This window comes from Macaca nemestrina, chromosome 5 (genome assembly GCF_043159975.1).
Source record: "Macaca nemestrina isolate mMacNem1 chromosome 5, mMacNem.hap1, whole genome shotgun sequence".
Lineage (NCBI taxonomy): Eukaryota > Metazoa > Chordata > Mammalia > Primates > Cercopithecidae > Macaca > Macaca nemestrina.
In genome coordinates, this window is record NC_092129.1 from 28,219,496 (window position 1) to 28,239,909 (window position 20,414).

At 35.1% G+C, this 20,414-nt stretch overlaps 1 protein-coding gene and 1 long non-coding RNA gene across 32 annotated transcripts in view; one reads left to right on the forward strand and one right to left on the reverse strand.

Moving 5' to 3' along the window:
• LOC105465538 (triadin) overlaps positions 1-20,414 on the reverse strand; it is a 408,157-nt gene that overhangs the window by 371,552 nt on the left and 16,191 nt on the right. The window lies entirely within an intron of this gene.
• LOC105465537 (uncharacterized) overlaps positions 1-20,414 on the forward strand; it is an 81,241-nt gene that overhangs the window by 12,123 nt on the left and 48,704 nt on the right. For all 4 annotated transcript variants that reach the window (XR_003014361.2, XR_011623330.1, XR_011623328.1 and 1 more), the window contains exons 2-3: positions 2,782-2,849; positions 8,953-9,140. This is a non-coding gene — a long non-coding RNA (uncharacterized lncRNA). The remainder of the gene's footprint in view (positions 1-2,781; positions 2,850-8,952; positions 9,141-20,414) is intronic.

Here is a 20,414-nt window from a genome sequence, read left to right on the forward strand (position 1 = left end):
AAAAAAATACAATGAGTTTGAAGAGCAAAGAGGGGTTCCCCAACTCAGCTGACTCCAGGAGTTACCCTATCTCAGTGTATTTCCTTCCATGTGAAGGGTACCACTGACAACATAGAGAAACTGGACTCCATGAAAATCATACTCCATAAGATAAACTTCCCTCTCTCTGCACTTAGGGTGGAAAGAGCACCTTTTGAAAGGAAGCTTTGGTTATTTCCATATGTCAGTGCACTAACACCCATAGCCCAGGACAAAATCTCAAACCAGCATTAAAAAAAAACAACTTAATTACTGTGTTATTCACACATATCAAAGACTTCATGCTATTACTTCAGCCAAAGGACAGTGATTTAAAAAAAAAAAAATCAGTATGTGATTTAGATTTATAAGATTATGCAGCAGCACTAAACTGAATTTTAATGTTGGATGTATTATTTAATCTAGCATTAGTTCTCACTTAAATTTCAGATATTTAGAACTCAGACCTTTGTTATTCCAAAAACTAATGTATCACACATGGATAGATCAAAGAACTACTGAAATCCAATCACAACCATAATAGTATTTATTTTTACTTTTTTCTCTGTGCTAGTTTCCTAAAGTAATTAGCACCAAAAAATAAAAAATAAAAAAAAAATTAGAAAGGCGTTAAAGAAAAGAAGAATGCTTGTGTTTCTGAGTTTGGTTTTTCATGAATTGTACACATAATCTAAACTAAGATCACAGACACACAATTAGAACTAGAAATGAACAGCCTGATTTAGTCTTAGTCTTATCTCAGAGGCCACAGGAAAAATGTCAACACTCAATTTTTATCTTTCTAACCAAACTCAATGCATATCTTATCCTTTACTGAAATTTTAGTGCTATAAATTGTGTTCAGAGTTATTTCCCTTCCTCTCAAAGCCTCTTTTATTTACATATATACCTTTTTTTTTTTTTTTTGGTATTGAGGTCTGTGATGATTTTTCAAGACATCTTATTTTGATATTTGTTTTGTTTTTATCTCATAGCTAAATATTATAAAATGGGATCAATTTATTTATTCAATTATCCCTCCAATATTCATGTATTTATTCATTCATACATTCATTTATCAAATGTTTACTGAGCACTTACTATGTTTCACACATTGTTTCATGTTATGATAATGAAAAAGATGGACCTACACTTTATATTCCCTAATTTTTAAAGATTTGAGATTCTTTATACTTTGCTTACTGCCATTGTCTATCTTCCATAGATTCTGAACGCTTCACTGACAATGATAACTGGAAATTCCTTTGGATACCTACTTTGCAATCATTTCTTAAAAGTTAGATCTTTCCAGAAATTTTTACCTTGCAACTTGCATTTCTGAAGATATAATTGGACATAAACTGAAATTAGCAATTCACATGCATCTAATAGTCTACTTTTCTCAAATGCATCAGTTCCAATAATGTACTCACCCCTATTGATATTCTCTTATATGTTGTTTAGAAAATGTGATTAGAGTTAATATTTTTTTTAATTTATTTATTATTATTATACTTTAAGTTGTAGGGTACATGTGCATAACGTGCAGGTTTGTTACATATGTATACTTGTGCCATGTTGCTGTGCTGCACCCATCAACTCGTCATTTACATCAGGTATAACTCCCAATGCAATCCCTCCCCCCTCCCCCCTCCCCATGATAGGCCCCTGTGTGTGATGTTCCCCTTCCTGAGTCCAAGTGATCTCATTGTTCAGTTCCCACCTATGAGTGAGAACATGCGGTGTTTGGTTTTCTGTTCTTGTGATAGTTTGCTAAGAATGATGGTTTCCAGCTGCATCCATGTCCCTACAAAGGACACAAACTCATCCTTTTTGATGGCTGCATAGTATTCCATGGTGTATATGTGCCACATTTTCTTAATCCAATCTGTCACTGATGGACATTTGGGTTGATTCCAAGTCTTTGCTATTGTGAATAGTGCTGCAATAAACATACATGTGCATGTGTCTTTATAGCAGCATAATTTATAATCCTTTGGGTATATACCCAGTAATGGGATGGCTGGGTCGTATGGTACATCTAGTTCTAGATCCTTGAGGAATCGCCATACTGTTTTCCATAATGGTTGAACTAGTTTACAATCCCACCAACAGTGTAAAAGTGTTCCTATTTCTCCACATCCTCTCCAGCACCTGTTGTTTCCTGACTTTTTAATGATCGCCATTCTAACTGGTGTGAGATGGTATCTCATTGTGGTTTTGATTTGCATTTCTCTGATGGCCAGTGATGATGAGCATTTTTTCATGTGTCTGTTGGCTGTATGAATGTCTTCTTTTGAGAAATGTCTGTTCATATCCTTTGCCCACTTTTTGATGGGGTTGTTTGTTTTTTTCTTGTAAATTTGTTTGAGTTCTTTGTAGGTTCTGGATATTAAATTAATTCAAGATGGATTAGAGACTTAAATGTTAGACCTAATACCATAAAAATCCTAGAGGAAAACCTAGGTAGTACCATTCAGGACATAGGCATGGGCAAAGACTTCATGTCTAAAACACCAAAAGCAACGGCAGCAAAAGCCAAAATTGACAAATGGGATCTCATTAAACTAAAGAGCTTCTGCACAGCAAAGGAAACTACCATCAGAGTGAACAGGCAACCTACAGAATGGGAGAAAATTTTTGCAATCTACTCATCTGACATAGAGTTAATATTTTTATCCAAAGGAATAACATTATACATATCTGGAATAAATTGATGAGTTACTGAAAGATTGCTACAACTAACATTTCATGACATTGCAGGTCTATTCATGTTGCTGGAGGCAAAGACACTTGCAGCAAAATGGAGAGAGAAGAGGATAAAGAGATAGGTAGGCAGAAAATACACTTACAATGACCGTGAGTGCTGAAACGAAGAGGCTGGACTTCATAACAAACAACACAGAGTTAAATATTACAGAAGGATCTTAATCATATTTGTATTTTGGAAAGTTTATTTAAACAGCTGGGGACAGTAGTTGGGGTAAGACTCAGAAGCTAAATTATAAGATTTTGCCGAAATCCAGGTTTTTGTGATAAGAGGCCAAACTCTCAGAATGACACGAAGAATAGAAAGAGATGGAATTCAAAAAATATCCAGGAAACAGTGTCTGCAGGACTTAAATTATTTGATGATTAGAGAGTGTTTGTGTTGGAAGAGGTAATGATATGATAAATCGAGGGTGGGGAAGGTCAATGATTTGATTATTAGTCTTCTATTTCTAAAAAGTAGGTAGATAAACAGACAGTGACGTCATTCACCATTATGGAAAATCAAGGAAAAGAAGTAAGTTTGCTGGGGAAAATTATGAATTTATAGGCACTAGAATAGATTAGTACCTAGATTGGAAAAATAATGTTCATTTATTGGTTCTTAATATTTTATAGTATTAATGAATATGCCAAACATTTAAACACATACACATATCTCATTGTGTGCACAAGCAGATGTGATTTGCATATCATTGTTGATTAGATGCATGTAGATATATTTGTTTACAAAATAAGACTTTAATTTGAGAGGTAAGCTGTCATCATTATGACTCTTGTAACAAAGTAGCCAGATGGTATGCTGCCTTCTATCCTCATTTTATTCTAAATGATACTTTGTCAAAATAAATATTTTAATAATTATTTCCATAAAAGCCATACATACACATATATATAAACATATATGTATAAAATATACATTAACTCTTTCTAGGACTAGGCAAAATTCCTCTGAACATATTGGAGAGAAATAAGCAGATATTTTGGAAGAAAGCCTGAAATAATTGGCATAACACATCAGATATGTACTAGGATTCATATGATTCAAGATGGTTTAGTAATGGCAGCCAACAACAAATAAAAATGTCTTTTGGGCCAGGTGTAGAGGCTCAAGCCTGTAACTCCAACATTTTGGGAGGCCTAGAGTTCAAGACCAGCCTGGGCAACGTGGCAAAATCCTGTCTCTACAAAAAAAAAAAAAAAAAAAAAAAAATTAGCCAAATGTGGTTGTGTGTGCCAGAACCCAGCTACTCAGAAGACTGAGGCAGGAGAATTGCTTGAACCCGGGAGGTGAGTCGAGATTGTACCACTGTACTTCAGCCTGGGTGACAAAGCAAGACTGTGTCTCATAAACAAAAACAAACGCTTTTTAAACAAAAGCATTCCTAAAGAAATTAATATTTGTAAAAACTATAACCACAGTTTAATTAATTTTTATGCCTATTAAGCCTCCTATTTTGTTTTTGATGGTTAGCATCACTAAGTAAAATTTTCAAGTTGAAGTTTCCGTGGCATGAGCAGAGACTGGCCTCATTATCTCTGTGAAAGAGGAAGCCAAGCCAATGATCATTATTGGAAAATCAGTCCTTTCAAATGTGTGGTCATTCGATGTTACCAAGCTGAAGTTCATCTCCTAGTTTCCCGTGAATAAAGAATTTGCTAAATATATTTATAGTGCAAGCAAGACAAAAATGACATTTAATGAAATTACAAAGAACAAAATTAAATAGTAGAGTGAGAAAGACCGTAAAGAGATTTTTCTGTAATTTAAATATCAACTTTATTATTTCTAACATAATCAAGTATCACTCATATTATTTTTAATATAATCTGAAAAATATTTTATTATAATGTTTTAATCCATAGATACATATACATACATTTTACATACGTGCATAAATACATCTGACCAATATAGACTTCTATTGAACAAGCATGTTTTTTTCCCTTTGTTTCCTATTTGCTTTGTTTATGCCATAATTTGTTGTACAATAGATTGTGTGTGTCTGTGTGTGTCTGTGTGAGTGTATGAATATGTCCATCTTATTAAAAAGTATGTTCTAAATTTTCATTCTCAGGAAGTTCCTCATCATTAGGCTTTACATACAGTTTTCTAGTTTAGTCAACATTTTTATTGTTTTGTTTTGTTTTGTTTTGTTGTGTTGTGTTGTGTTTGAGACAGAGTCTCGCTTTGTCACCCAGGCTGGAGTGCAGTGGCCGGATCTCAGCTCACACTGCAAGCTCCGCCTCCCGATTCACGCTATTCTCCTGCCTCAGCCTCCCGAGTAGCTGGGACTACAGGCGCCCGCCACCTCGCCCGGCTAGTTTTTTGTATTTTGTCTCGGCCTCCCAAAGTGCTGGGATTACAGGCTTGAGCCACCCGCCCGGCCTATTGTTTTGTTTTTATATTTAAGATGTTAATCCTTCAGTAGTTACTCAAATATGGTAGAAACAGAGGTTCACTGATTTTTCTTCCTGATATATAAATGTGTCCATGCAGTATTTATTAAATAACCCATTTTTAATCATAAGCAAAATATTCTTTGTTATGTATAAAGCTATAATATTTTTAAAATTATTATGTAACAATTTTCAAAAAATATAACTTCATCAGCTATAGTCTATAAATTGTGGGTTAGATGTGCTAGTTATATTGCTTCTAATAAATATTTAAAGAAATGTATGACTATTAAAATAGAAATGCTCATCTTTACACTATATACAATCATCTTTACCATTAGTGGCACCTGTTACATGTTGGCAAGCACTAGATTAGATACTGAGGTCCCCTGGGAACTTGTTGCCTCTGGGAGTACCCCCACACATTGATAAGCCTAAGTTTTTGCCTTTGCCTCCACTGAAAGAATCTGGAGGGTTCTCTTTTTACAAAACAATTTGAAAACACTGCAATGCTTTCAGACACAGTCACAAGTGGTTCTCAAAAAGAAACTGAATTCAATTACAGTACTGGATTATTGTATTAATTAGGGATTACTTTATTGATTCATTTTCATAAATTATTTCTTAATGAATTTCTGCTTCCATTATGAAGTACATGGTCTTTAACATTTTAATTCTGCTAATTTGGAAATGTGAAAGTAAATATGCTTCATAGACTAAACTCAATGGGACTTATAAAAGCACCATTGTGCTGGAAGGATATAAACTCACTATTGTTGGTAAAAAATAAAATAGATTATACATGTTGATATATGCCTATGAAGAAACTCAGAAGAAACCTCAAAAAAGGTTCAGAAACTGTGATCATATACTTTCTCTATATATGCAGATTACATTAATTTAGAAGATTACTGGGACTTAACATGTGTAGACTGTATTTTCAGCACATGGCCCTTTGCTATGTTAAACAAGCGTTTGGATGAAGATTGCAGTCTCTCCACACATGGTTTGTGTTTGAATTTACAAACATGCCATTTGTCTCGCTGCAGGAAGAGTGTTTTGTTTTTTTTTTTTTTTAAATCGTCAGATGCTCTCCATATAGAAAGTACACAACTTTCAGATTATGTTTATTTGCCATATTCATAAATTCTGATTTCCAACCTGAAGATACTTTCATTTGTAAGGAAACTATTAAAGTCTCTTTCCTTTACTGTTAGGCTACTCCACGGCTTCACAGCCTACTATGTTCTAAATATGTAACTTTATTAATGCCACATTCAGATTTACGCTTTCTCTTTTCTTCATTTTTTTTTTTTTTTTAAATTAGAGACGGGGTCTCATATGTTGCCCAGGCTGGTCTTGAACTCTTGGTCTCAGGCCATCCTCCCACCTCGGCCTCCCAAAGTGCCTGGATTACAGCATGAGCCTCCAAGCCCAGCCCAGATTTATACTTTCAAGATAGCTTTTACTATGAAGAAGTGCCAATAAGGTGTCAAATATACTCCAAAACGTACTAACTGCAAGTGAAAATAATGATATTGAACTTAGGAGCCTGAGATAAATGTGATGTTTCAATGTGTAAACTTATAAACATATATATGAACTCAGACAACATGGGCTTAATTCCTTTCTGTACATCTTACTAATGGATTGGGTAAATTATTTAATATCTCTGTACTTTAATTTCCTTATCTTTAAGTTTCATTATTATGATCTATCTTCTAGGGCAGCTATGATAATTTAATTTGAAAAATACTTGTCAATCACTTGCAATTCTATCCTGATCCCAGCACAGTCTTCAAAAGTGTTATCTTATTGCCAATTTCACTTTAGCCTTCTTAAAACATTTTCACAAGAGTTGTGTTTATCATAAATATCTTAGCGAAAAAATGACTACATCAGTGAGAATTGGAAGCAACCTAGTAAAGGTCTATATATTTCAAATATATGGTTATAACTCATTTGAATTTGACAAGATTTATCCTGAAATGTGTAGGCATTTCACAAAAGAAACAGAATTGAACAATAAATGATAAAACTCAATCTCATTATGCAACTTTAAAAATGATATATTTTTTCTTATATCATCAGAAAACATTCAAAAGTACATTTCACAGTATTGGAAAAGGTATAAAGAAATGAAGATTAACATGTTGAATATGGTTGTTAAAACTGGGATAAGTTTTCTGGGGAAAATTTGTCATTATGTCAAATGCTTAAAATCACATGCCTTTGAATCAGCATTTTAAAGTTTTACAAAGGAATGAATCACACTGAGCAAAAATATGATGATTTCTGTATTGTTTATATTCATGAAAAAAAAAATGGAAGCATTCTGGGCTGGGTGGCTCACACCTGTAATCTCAGCACTTTGGGAGGCCAAGGCAGGCAGATCCCTTGAGGTCAGGAGGTTGAGACCAGCCTGGCCAACATAGTGAAACACTGTCTCTACTAAAAATACAAAAATTAGGCGGGCATGGTGGTGGGCGCCTGTAATCCCAGCAACTTGGGAGTCTGAGGCAGGAGAATCACTTGAACCCAGGAGGCAGAGTTTGCAGTGAGCCGAGGTTGTGACACTGCACTCCGGCCTGGGCGACAGAGGGAGACTCCATCTCAAAAAAAAAAAAAAAAAAAAAAAAAGAATGGAAGCAATACTCAACAAAAAAGGATCAGCTAAGTAAATAATATAATGAAATACAATATATCCATGCATATCTATGCTGAGTAAAATTTGTATTTACTGATAGGAAAAATTCAAGAAATTTTTATGAGAGAACTTATTGTAAAACGTTAGTCAGCATAACCTCATTTTTTGTAAAAATATATAATTATATATGTGAAAATAAATTAGAGAAGCATAATATTGTTATAATGACAAGAGTGTATCTCTTTTTCTGTTATCTGTACTTTCTTACTTTTATAACTCAAACATATGTTATTTGTGTATTTATAAAAAAAGAAATCCATCTTGCCAACCTCAAACTGCTTGATAAACACTTGTTTTTTTAATTATATGAGAGAATTAAATATAAGTTGGCAAAACACAGATGGAGCAAAATTAGGGAATTAATCACTTCTCTCTTTGTTCTTCTCCAAACTGACTTGAATTGGTTCTTAAAGACTTCACTCACGCATCTCCTCTAAATAGAATTCATTCCTGAGAATGTTCCCACTTTTATCCCTAGCCTATGGACTAGTATATCCTGCTTATGTGCTATCATGATATTGTGTGCATGAATCATAATTATTCTCATATAAAGTTTATAGATATACTACATTAAAATTCCTGTCTTTCCACCCTACCAGTCTCTATTCCTAGTTCTTTCTACTATATCTAGCTTAAAAAGGAGGCACTTAGTATATGATTGTTCAGCAGATGGACGATATATAAGAAACTTTCCAAATAATTAGAAGTAAATTCATACTAGAAATCCTGGAATAAGCTTTTTCAATAAACTAAAGTTACAACTGGAGAATAATTTTATAAGGAACAACCACAAGTGATTTCAAAAATAGGTTTAATTTTCACCTGTCCAGTTGACCTTGCAAGTGAACGGAATGATTTCTTGCATGCAATAGCTATTAAGAGTCTCCAAAATATACTGAAGTTTAACAAGTGCCATGTCTAATGATGCCTCAGTAGATGCCAGGGTATTAAAAATGTTAGAGAAAATAGAGATAAAAATGAATATACCAAAGAACAACATGGCTCAGCCATAGTAATGCACCATTCTCACTGTGAATTTCTTTCTTCCCTTAAAACAGGTCCCAGCTTGAAATCAATGCAGCCTCTATTGCTTCCTGATGCTTGGTAACATCACTTATGTGGCCCAGGAAGAGCTTTGAGTTACTGATGACTCTCATTCCATGTGGCTATGTGTTCATTCACTCTGCAATGATTTACTGAGTTCCTACTATGTACCAGCACTCTGCCAGGTGCTTGCGTTCAAAAGGTAAGCAATTTTTTTCATAGTCTCTATCTTTACTGGGCCAAGAGTAAGTGACACAGATATCTATTAAATAATCATATAAATGAACAATTGTATCTGTGACAAATGCTACCAATGAGACATATCCATGCTATAAGAGCCTATAATGTTACCTTCATCTTAGACAGCGACAGTTGGACTGTGAGTAGAACTTAATGCAAGACCAGACACCAAGTGCCTCCTCTTTTTAAGTATGAGGGCTCTCTGTAAACAAAGTTAAATGTATGTGGTCCCTCATGTCTTTCATAACATGTAACAAAAGGAAAAAACTGCATTTAGTTTATTTGAGCACCCAAGTGGGACTCCTGGAGTCTAAATACATCTAGGAGAACAGATCAGATCCTAAAAATGTGCTGCAGATTTGAGAGACCCCGAAGTAGAAGACCCAGTTAAGTCACGCCCAGACTCCTGACACAGAGAAACTGTGGGATAATCAAGACTGCCTTTAAGCTGCTGAGTTTGTGATAACACTGTAGCACAATAGAAAAATAACACAAGGCCCCAATAAGCTAAATCAACTCTGAGAAGACTCTATTTGCCTTAGTCATTTGTGAGCATTCTTAGAGTTGAAAGAAGTAATTTACTTAGGAACTTCATAATTCCTGTAAAATACTAAAATGTGATTAGTATGTGAATGAAAGTTGAAAAATGAAACCTCAATGTATGAAAATAAGGTTTTGCTTTAAATTCTAAATCTGATAAATGCAAATGCGAATACTTTTGGAATAACCAAGAGAACTGAATTGAGTAGAATAAAAATTACACTATATTCACAAGATATGAGAGGGCAATAAAGAACAATGTAACAGTTGCCCACACTGTAGTCTGCTTAAGTTAGAGGAACATTATAATCTTTACTATTATGAATAAATAAAAATGAAATAATGTTTATGTATTATCCATTTTATGTATGTATGTTTGATTCATGCATACATCTATGTAGATATATAATTCTTTAGAGCTCCCATAATGTTGTTTGATCAACATAAGATAAAAGAAATAAATTCATATTTATGATGTCCTATTATATATAAGGTGGTGCTGGTACTTTTGTATATATAGGATATGAACTGTCATTGTAATCTTTCTATCATAGATCAAAAAAGCTGCATTTCAGAAGGATAACATGGATAAGTCACATTGTGAGTGCAGGATTTTAGATCTATGATTGTCTGACTCTTCACACAATTTTTTGACCAAATATTCTTGATACACAGAGCTGATATTTAGTCAGTAAGCACAAGCACAGAATCAAGGCTGGCATTCCATCTAATTAGTTTGGTGGAGATTTTTGGATCAGTCAGAACCTTTGCTTTATCTGATAATAAAGTTTGAAATATCACATCTACACATTCCCAAAAACACACTATTGAGATTTGTGCATAAGAAGTTAATATGACTAAAAGTCTGGAAATAATACACAGTATATGAAGAAAAGTTTTTCTTGGTTCAAATCTTTCAACTTAAGTCAAAAGCTAAGAACGATGTTTAAGATTAGTGTTCTACAAAACAGTTTCTATAAAGATAGTGGTGATCTGCCATTTTCAAGTTTGAAAATAGAAGAGGGGGCCGAGTGCAGCGGCTCACACCTGTAATCCCAGCACTTTGGGAGGCTGAAGCAGGTGGATCGCCTGAGAGGTGAGGAGTTCGAGACCAGCCTGGTCAACATGGTGAAACCCTATCTCTACTAAAAATGCAGGGGAAAAAAATATATATCTGCATGGTGGCAGGCGCCTGTAATCCCAGCTACTCAGGAGGCTGCGGAAGGAGAATTGCTTGAACCTGGGAGGCAGAGGTTGCAGTGAGCCGAGATTGTGCCATTGCACTCCAGCCTGGGCAACAAGAGGGAAACTCCGTCTCAAAAACAAGACAAAAAAAAAAAAAAAAAAAAAAAAGAAGAAGAAGAAGAAGGAATTGTGTTAAATCTTAACAGGAGAGATTAGAAGCCGACATCTTTTAAGTGCAGTTGCTGTTCACATGCCTGATGATCACGTATCACAGCCTTGAATTCCTGGCCTCAAGGGATCCTTCCGCGTCAGGCTCCCATATAGCTGGGACGCACCACTGTGCCTGGCTTAGATGAAGACATGTTGATATAAGTATGGTTAGGCACAAGTAGTTTTCTAAGGAAAATATTCAGTACCCGTGCAGGGACATATTTAACTATAGGGTAGATATTCATTTTCTTTGACTTTCTCACAGTTTAAGCATATTCCTGCCTAGGGACAGTAGAAAGACTAGAAGTAGTCTCCAGGAACATAATTTTTAAACATGAATAACACCTGTGTCTTAATATGAAACTGTTTGAGGTGGTATTCAACTCATTCCAACTCTATTTTTCTATAATTCCACCTACTTATTATCCTGACATTTCTTTCTCATCATAGAAATAAAATTGGCCGGGCGCGGTGGCTCACGCCTGTAATCCCAGCACTTTGGGAGGCCGAGGCGGGCGGATCACGAGGTCAGTAGATCAAGACCACTGTGAAACCCCGTCTCTACTAAAAATACAAAAAACTAGCCGGGCGAGGTGGTGGGCGCCTGTAGTTCCAGCTACTCGGGAGGCTGAGGCAGGAGAATGGGGTGAACCCAGGAGGTGGAGCTTGCAGTGAGCCGAGATCGCACCACTGCACTCCAGCCTGGTTGACAGCGCGAGACTCCGTCTCAAAAAACAGAAAAAAAGAAAATCAATAACTGACTACAGCATAAAAGTAAAATTAGATGTATCAAATAACAAGGAAAAGTGGTACATTTGGTTAATGGCCTAAAATAAGTACAAAGAGCAATTGCATCATCCTTCACTTACCAAAGCATTGGGAAATTTTATGCATTGAACAAATCTGAGGCTCATATTGTGTGCCAACGGTAAACAGACTCATGATTTGGGAATGGTCAGCTAATGCCAAACTTTCCATGAGTAAAATCCCAACTTAAATTAAAACTGGGAAACATTTCCAATTTCAATTAAAATAAACGTAATGATTTGGTATCAGTTTAATTAATAAGTACATTTAAACATATATTTGCATATTTTATGTTTCCTAATTATTACAAGGAATTAAAAATTTATCACTCTTAACAGAAAGAGAGATGAGCATAATATTTTTCAACACTAATCCATTAAAGGTCAACACTTAATTAATCAACTATTTTATTCTGCTCAATGAACTCAATTATTCAGAGCTTGGTTGAAACTTTTTTTAAAAAATTAAACATGGAGACAGTTTGCAGTGCATTGTAGAGAGAAATGTATTCAGAAGTGTCAAACCTAATACAAGACACCAGATGATATTCAGTAAATATAAATTGATGGTAATTGATATTATATAAGTGTTAAAAGCATCGCAATAAAATGTCTTACAATTAATATCCATTTAAAAAATCTAAGCCTTCCAAAGCAATCATAAAAGTATCATTAAGGGTAAAAAAATTGTTTTTAGATTTGGCAGGATTGAAACTATTTGATACCACATAAACAATGAATATGAGTTGGATGGCACACAAACAACCAGTGTTGTGAACTTGCCTTCTTAAAAAGGCTCATATACATTCTTTCAACAGTCACATAAAAGATAAATGATAAAAGAAAATCTTCTTCCTCTGGTCCTTTCTTACAGGTTATCCATTGTTTTATTCATTTCAATTGAAACCTAGAGACTGGAAGCCAAAGCAGAGTTATTTTCTAGTTACCCTTTAAGATGCTCTAGGATATTGCTACTCAGAACTGTGGTCTAAGACCAGTGCCTCCTCATTACCTGGGGAGCTTTTTAGGAATGCAGGTTCTCAGGCTCCATCCTAGAGCTACTAAATCAGAATCTGCCTTTTGACAAGATCCTCAAGTGATTCATATGCATGTTAAGGTTTGGGAGGCATGGCTGTAGGTATGTATAAATCACTTCCTGCTCCAAACTCCCCACCATACGATGAATGTAAGAATATTACTGTGGGACAATGCTTCATTAAAAAAAAAAAAAAAAAAAAAAAAAAAAAACTCTCAAATTGACCCTTTTAATATGAATTCAAAAATACACAAAATGTAAATTTAGAAAATAAAACATACTTGCAATGTTATTCTAAAATAGAAATATTTAAACTAGCTACTGACTTTAAGCTACTGTTATGCTATTACATTATTATATATAAAAATACAATTTTAGAAATTATTTTTAATTACACTTATTAAAGAATATTTCTTTATATCAATATTATAACTGCAGAATGGTCAAATATTTTTGAAAAACGTAAATGTATTTAAAATTTTAATTTAAACTTATTTTAAATTAAAATTTAATTTTAAATTAAAATTTATACAAAAATTAACTCAAAATTGAATAAACACTTAAATGTAAGACCCGAAATCATGAAACTACAAGAAAATTTAGGGGAATTCCTTTAAGACATTGGTCTGTGAAAAGATTTTATGGAGAAGACCACAAAAGCACAGGAAACAAAAGCAAAAATAGACAAATGGGATTATATCAAACTAAAAAACCTTCTGCACAGTCAAGGAAACAATCAACATAGTAAAGAAATAACCAACGGAATAGAATAAAAGATTTGCAAAGTATTTGTGTTACAAGATATTAATGTCCAGAATATACAAGAAACTCAACAGCAAAAACAAATAATAAAACAAATAGTGTTATTCAAAACCTGGCAAATGAACTGAATCAACATCACTCAAAAGATAACATACAAATGGCCAACAGGTGTATGATAAAAAATACTCAACATCCCAAATCATCAGTGAAATATAAATCAAAACCATTACGAGATATTTCACTCCAGTTAGAATATCTATTATCGAAAAGACAAAAGATAATAAATAATGGCAAGGATGTAGAGAAGGGAACTCCCACATACTGTTGGTGGGAATGTAAATTAGTGCAGCCATTATGAAAAATAGTATGGGGCTTCCTCAAAAAACTAAAAATATAACTACCATTGATCCAGGAATCCCACTACTTGGTATATATCCAAACGAATTGAAATCAGTATGTTGAAGAGAGATCTGCACTCCCAGGTTTAGTGTGGCACTATTCATGATAACCAAGATATATAATCAACCTAACTATCCGTCAACAGATGATGAAGAAAGAAAATGTGTGTGCGTCTGTGTGTGTGTATATATATAATGGAATGTGTGTGTGTATGTGTGTGTATGTATGTATATAATGCCCATTCACATTTGAAAAACATGTATACACACACACACACACACACACACACACACACAATGGAATACTATTTGTCCCTAAAAAAGAATGAAATCCTGTCATTCACAGCAACGTGGATGAGCTATGTCAAGTGAGATAGGCTAGACACAAAAAGACAAATATTATTTGTTCTCACTCATATGTGGAAGCTATAAAAGTTGATCTCATAGAGGTAGAGAGTAGAATAGTGGTTACTAGAGGCTACAAAGTGTGGGGATGTGAGGATAGCCAAAGGTTGGTTAATGGATTTAAAATTACAGCTAGATAGGAAGAATAAGTTCCACTGTCCTACAGCATTGTAAAGTGACTATAATTAACAACAATTTTTTGCACATTTTAAATAGCTAGAATAATGGATTTTGAATATTTCCAGCAAAAAGAAATGATAAATATTTGATGTGATGAACATGCTAATTACCCTGACTTGATCATTATACGTTGTATGTATGTGTGGAAATATCACATGTAACTCATAAATATGTGTCAGTTAAAAATACATAATAATCAAAGCAAAAAAGACCTATAAAAATTAGGCTGGGAGCAGTGGCTGAAGCCTATAATCCTAGCACTTTGGTATGCTGAGGCAGGAGGATCACTTGAGGCTAGGAATTTGAGATCAACCTGGGCAACACAGTAAGATCCTGTCTCTACAAAAAAATTAGCTGGGTGTTGTGGCATGTGCCTGTGCTTGTAGCGACTTGGAAGGATCCCTTGAGCCCAGGAGTTTGAGATACAGTGAGCTATGATCATGCCACTGGACTCCAGCCTGGGTAACAGAGTGAAGCCCCATCTTAAAAACAAAAATTATATCCATAATATACATTACACTTTATTTATAAAGCAGGTTTGCAAAAAGAAATCAAATATTTTCTTTTAGTGCTTCATGCAGTGTCTGATATGTTGTAGGAACTCAGTATTTATTAAAATCTTTAATTTTACATTTTCTTCTGTGCATCACAAATCAAATATATGTATACTTCATATTTATTCATATGCATTTACACTGTGTAAATGCTGTATAAATATGTATGTATGATTTCTTACCACTTACAATTTTGCGCTGTTGTTATTGTTTTCCTTCCTGAATATTTTCTTTTAATACTCCTCATCAAAGGTATGTCTATATTCTGCCCTTTAAATAGCATCTGGTATTTCCAGGTCAATTTGATACAACTTGCTTTCCTGTAAACCTAACTTTATGCTTATTTCACATTTTTCTTTCTAACTTTTATTATTTCAACAAATTCAGTTAATCACCTTGTCATATCTTCTTGTATCCCACATTCTGATGACCTTTTTTTTTTTCTCTAAGTTGTCTTATTTGGAAGATGTTTAAGCACAAAAATTGTTGCAGAAGTTTAAAATTTGCATGATTTTATGCAAAGATTAGAATTCCTAGACAAATGAAAAAATATTTCATGGTGCAAATATATATTTATTTGAGTTTGAACAACAGAGTGATCACACATCCTTCACCTACCTCAAACAGATCATCAGATCATATTTAGCTGACATGACTATGGGTTTCATGAAATTAATCTCTGACCTGATTTTTTTTTTTAACCACAGCAGTGTCAGCTTTCTATTAATAGGCTCTTATCCAGCTGAAAATGTACATAGCTTCCTGGTGTGTGCAAGCCCAGGAAGGTGAAGGATACCCATTCCAAAGTAGGGCAAGGTGTCCTGGTCTAAGAACAGAGGTGTTGTTTTTAAAAATTCAGTTTAAAATTCAGATGATATGTATTATATATTGTATGTAGGTGGCTGAATATATATATACAAACACCATTGATTATATAACAAGTCACAACTTGTATTTCAGAAAAGCTCGTTGAATTGAATGGAAGCAGGTTCAACGTAGCAATATAAGAAGAAATAAATATTGACAAGCTACAATCTCTCTCCTAAACTTTTCAAATATCCATTTGTGGAAAAAAAAAATAAAATGCCTCTCTAATTTTGCTGATTATTAGCTGGAAAATGTTACTTGCTAGATAACTTCATTTCTTGACGTGAAAGTCGTTGCTACAGAAAGAGTAATTTTGTTCATCGGTGTATCATTAGTTGTCACAATGATGAGCTCTGTGACCTTAATAAAGGAACTCCTTTTTAGTTTCAGATTGCTAATATAAAAGGGAGACTATTTATTTATTTATTTATTTATTTATTTATTTATTTATTTATTTTTTGAGACGGAGTCTTGCTCTGTCGCCCAGGCTGGAGTGCAGTGGCGGGATCTCAGCTCACTGCAAGCTCCGCCTCCCGGGTTCACGCCATTCTCCTGCCTCAGCCTCCCGAGTAGCTGGGACTACAGGCGCCCGCCACCTCGCCCGGCTAGTTTTTTTTGTGTTTTTTAGTAGAGACGGGGTTTCACCGTGTTAGCCAGGATGGTCTCGATCTCCTGACCTCGTGATCCACCCGTCTCGGCCTCCCAAAGTGCTGGGATTACAGGCTTGAGCCACCGCGCCCGGCCTGAGACTATTTATTTTTAAAAATATTTATGTAAAAATATTTCATGAAAAATAAATTTGTTTGTTTTTCGGGACGAAGTTCTGCTCTTGTCACCCAGGCTGGAGTGCAGTGGTGCGATGTTGGCTCACTGCAACCTCTGTCTCCTGGGTTCAAGTGATTCTTCTGCCTCAGCCTCCATGTAGCTGAGATAACAGTTTGCCTGCCACCACACCCGGCTAATTTTTGTATTTTTAGTAGAGCCGGGTTTCACCATGTTGGCCAGGCTGGTCTCAAACTCCTGACCTCAGGTGATCTGCCCATCTCGGCCTCCCAAAGTGCTAGGATTACATGCATGAGCCACTACACTGGGCCTGTGAAAAATGAATTTGCCATTCTCCTATGCTAATTTTATATGAGCCCTCTAAAAATTTGTCTTCTAGTGAGTAAGAGAGAGTTATAGTAACCAGATACACACTGGTATATTAGTTTTTTACTCCATCATAACATAGTACCACAAACTTTAACACAAATTTATCTTACAATTCTGTACATGGAAGTCCAACATGGGTCTCAAGGGGCTAAAATCAAAGTGTCATCAGTGCCACATTCTTTTCTGGGGCCTCTAGAGAGAATTCATCTCCTTGTACTTTCTACTGTCTATAGGTTACCACATTCCTTGGCTCATAGCTTCTTCCTCTATCTTCAAAGCCAGTAGTGGCTGATTGCATCTCCCACTGACCACCCACAGAAAAAGTTCTCCAATTTTAAGGACTTCTGTGATTTTATTGGGTCCACCTAGATAATTCAGGGTCCTCTCTCGTTCTCCAGGTGCTTAATAAAATCACATCTGCAAATTCTCATTTCCAGGTAAGATAACATATTTACAGGTTCTTGGGATTAGGACATGAATATTTTGGGGGATAATTATTCTGTATACCACAACCAATGTTCTCACTACTCGTCATCAGTAGACATTGTGTGAGCACTCAGTTTGTTTGGGTTTAGGCCTGCTCAGTGAAATTCAGTATTGCTCAAATTCCATGGCTCACAACCATGTATCTTTTGGGTACTCTAATTTAAAAAAATGCCCATTCACATTTGCAAAATCTTCAAGTTGTGTGACAGCCTTAGTTAAGAATCTGCTTTTATCTCTCCTCCTCCTCCTCTTCCTCCTCGTCCTCTTCCTTCTTTTCCCCTCTCTCCTCCTCTTCTTCCTGGTTCTTTTTTATGAATTTATCTCCAGTAACTCAAACATTTTATTATAATAATCAACATTTCTAAATATATTTTACTCAAGGAATGAATGTGTAAATACATCAATGATGAAACTGAAGAAGTATAACAATTGTAAAGTTGCCTAGCGTCATTTTGAATTTGTCTGAAACAACTGTACCCTTAATAAGTTACCATTATTCATTGGGTAATGTAGTATTATGAACTTAACTTAGTGTGCCAGATTGCAAGATACATTAGAAGTCAGGAGATTACAAAGATGCTAATATAATGTATTATCTGTAGCTGCATAATAAAAGATTCCAAAGCTTAGTGGCCTAAAACAACTATAATCATTTACTTTGCTCAGAAATGTGTAATTTGGTTAGAGTTCAGCAGGTATGGCCTGCCTCTCTCCACAGTTGTCACATGTGGTGGCTCAACTGGGGACTAGAGGATCCATTATCAAGATGACTCATTCACATTGCTGGAAAGTTGGTGCTGGCTGTTGGATAGAAGCTTGGCTGGGTTTGCAGGTCAAGGTCTTGGTCTCTTTCATTATGGGCATGCTTCCAGGCTGCTTTAATTTTTTCACAGCATAGTTTCAAAAGCAGATCTCCCAAACTAGCAACCTGGATATGTCTGGCATTTTTATGATCTAACCTTGGAAGTCATTTTCTCTGTATGTTCTTTGTTGAAGCTGTTATACAGGTCTGTTTGTGTTTAAGGGGAGGAAAAATAGACCTCACCTCTCAAGAGAAGAAGAGTCAAGATCACAGTATAAGAACACATGAGATGGGAAATCTTGATGCAGCCACTTTTGAAAAATACAATCCACCATGTACAGATATCCATATATGAAATAACCGGAGTTTAAATTAGAACAGGAGTTCTAATTTAAAAAAATAACTGGAGTTTAAATGAGAAGAAATAGGAAAAGGTGAATACAAGAAATGAGGACTCCAAAATTTAGAGACTGAGCGTACGAATAAAAAACAGAACTCTGCAGTTCCAGAGAAATAGCTGATTATGGGGGAAGTTCATGAGTTTCAGTGGGCACTTGTTGGGCTCTTGGCCTCCACACACTTTTGCTCTCTTCCAGGCAAATAGTTTCTTTCTTTGATTTTTTTCCCTTCATCTCCATTCTTCAGATTTCCATTGCCTATGAAAAGAATCTTCTTGTGCATGATCATAAATTTATCATGAAAAGAATCCTCTGTTACTGTGAGTTTTAAGCCACTATACTATATGATTGATATGGATCTTCATTCCTAATTAATTGGAAGCAGTAGGAAATTTGTTTTAAAAGTCTATATGTAGTTAACTAGGGTTGTGGCTCTCAACTTCAACATGTGTCAGAATGATCTGAAAGGTTTGTTAGAACACAGATCACTACGCCCTTCTCTCCTCTTATAGTTCGTGATTCTGAAAGTCTGAGATGTATCCCAATAACGTCCCTTTCCAATAAGTGCCCAGGTGATGCTGACGCTGCTGGTCTGGGGACTACACATTGACAAACTCTGATCTGGGAGAATAAAACTTATTTGGAATTTTCTCAAAGTTGTTATGTCTACAAAGCTCACATGTATTCATACATTTTGACCCAAATCAAAAAACAGAAAAGAATGTCTGATGTACCCATGCTCTTCATAAAGTTTTACAAATAGAATTTTTGTTTTCATTTTCATTTTTGGAGATAATAAAATATAGAACAATGGAGATAGAGTCTCTCTTATCCTTCTTTTCTCACACACTGAGGCAGAGTTAGGCTTTCCACCTCAATAAAACCTCCTTCCATTAGATTGAATATTGAATAATTTTTGAGAGCTTAAGCTGGCAAACTAAAGTGGATAAAATTAACTGCCTGAAGTTGTCACCTTTTAAGGATGGTCAATCTTAATCTAAAAGCAGGAAGAGTAGAAGTGGAAACCTAAGTTTTGCCTGAATGTTAACAACAGCAATATTAGAATAAATGCCAGTAAGTCAAATTAAAGATGATGTCCATTGGATAAAAGTGTACCAAGGATCCTAGAAGGAGGGGCCTCAACAAGCAAAAACTCAGTTGCACTCACAAGTGCCAGCCAGTACAGCAAGGTGCAGAACCTAGTGACAACGAAGATTCTAGTCAAAAGTTGAGAGTGTTCTAATAGCAGCAGGAAAATAGGGACTTTTTGGCTACCGCTATTGGCCCAGCTCCAAGTAAAATGCTTGGCAATGAGGAGACATGACATTCAATCAATATTAGTTGAATGCCTCATTCTATATGTCAGTTTTTACATTGCTGCCCATACAATCTCAAAATGGGGTTACTATATGGTGAGGATTACTATCTCAGTGACAAAACTCTGAGAAGTCCTTA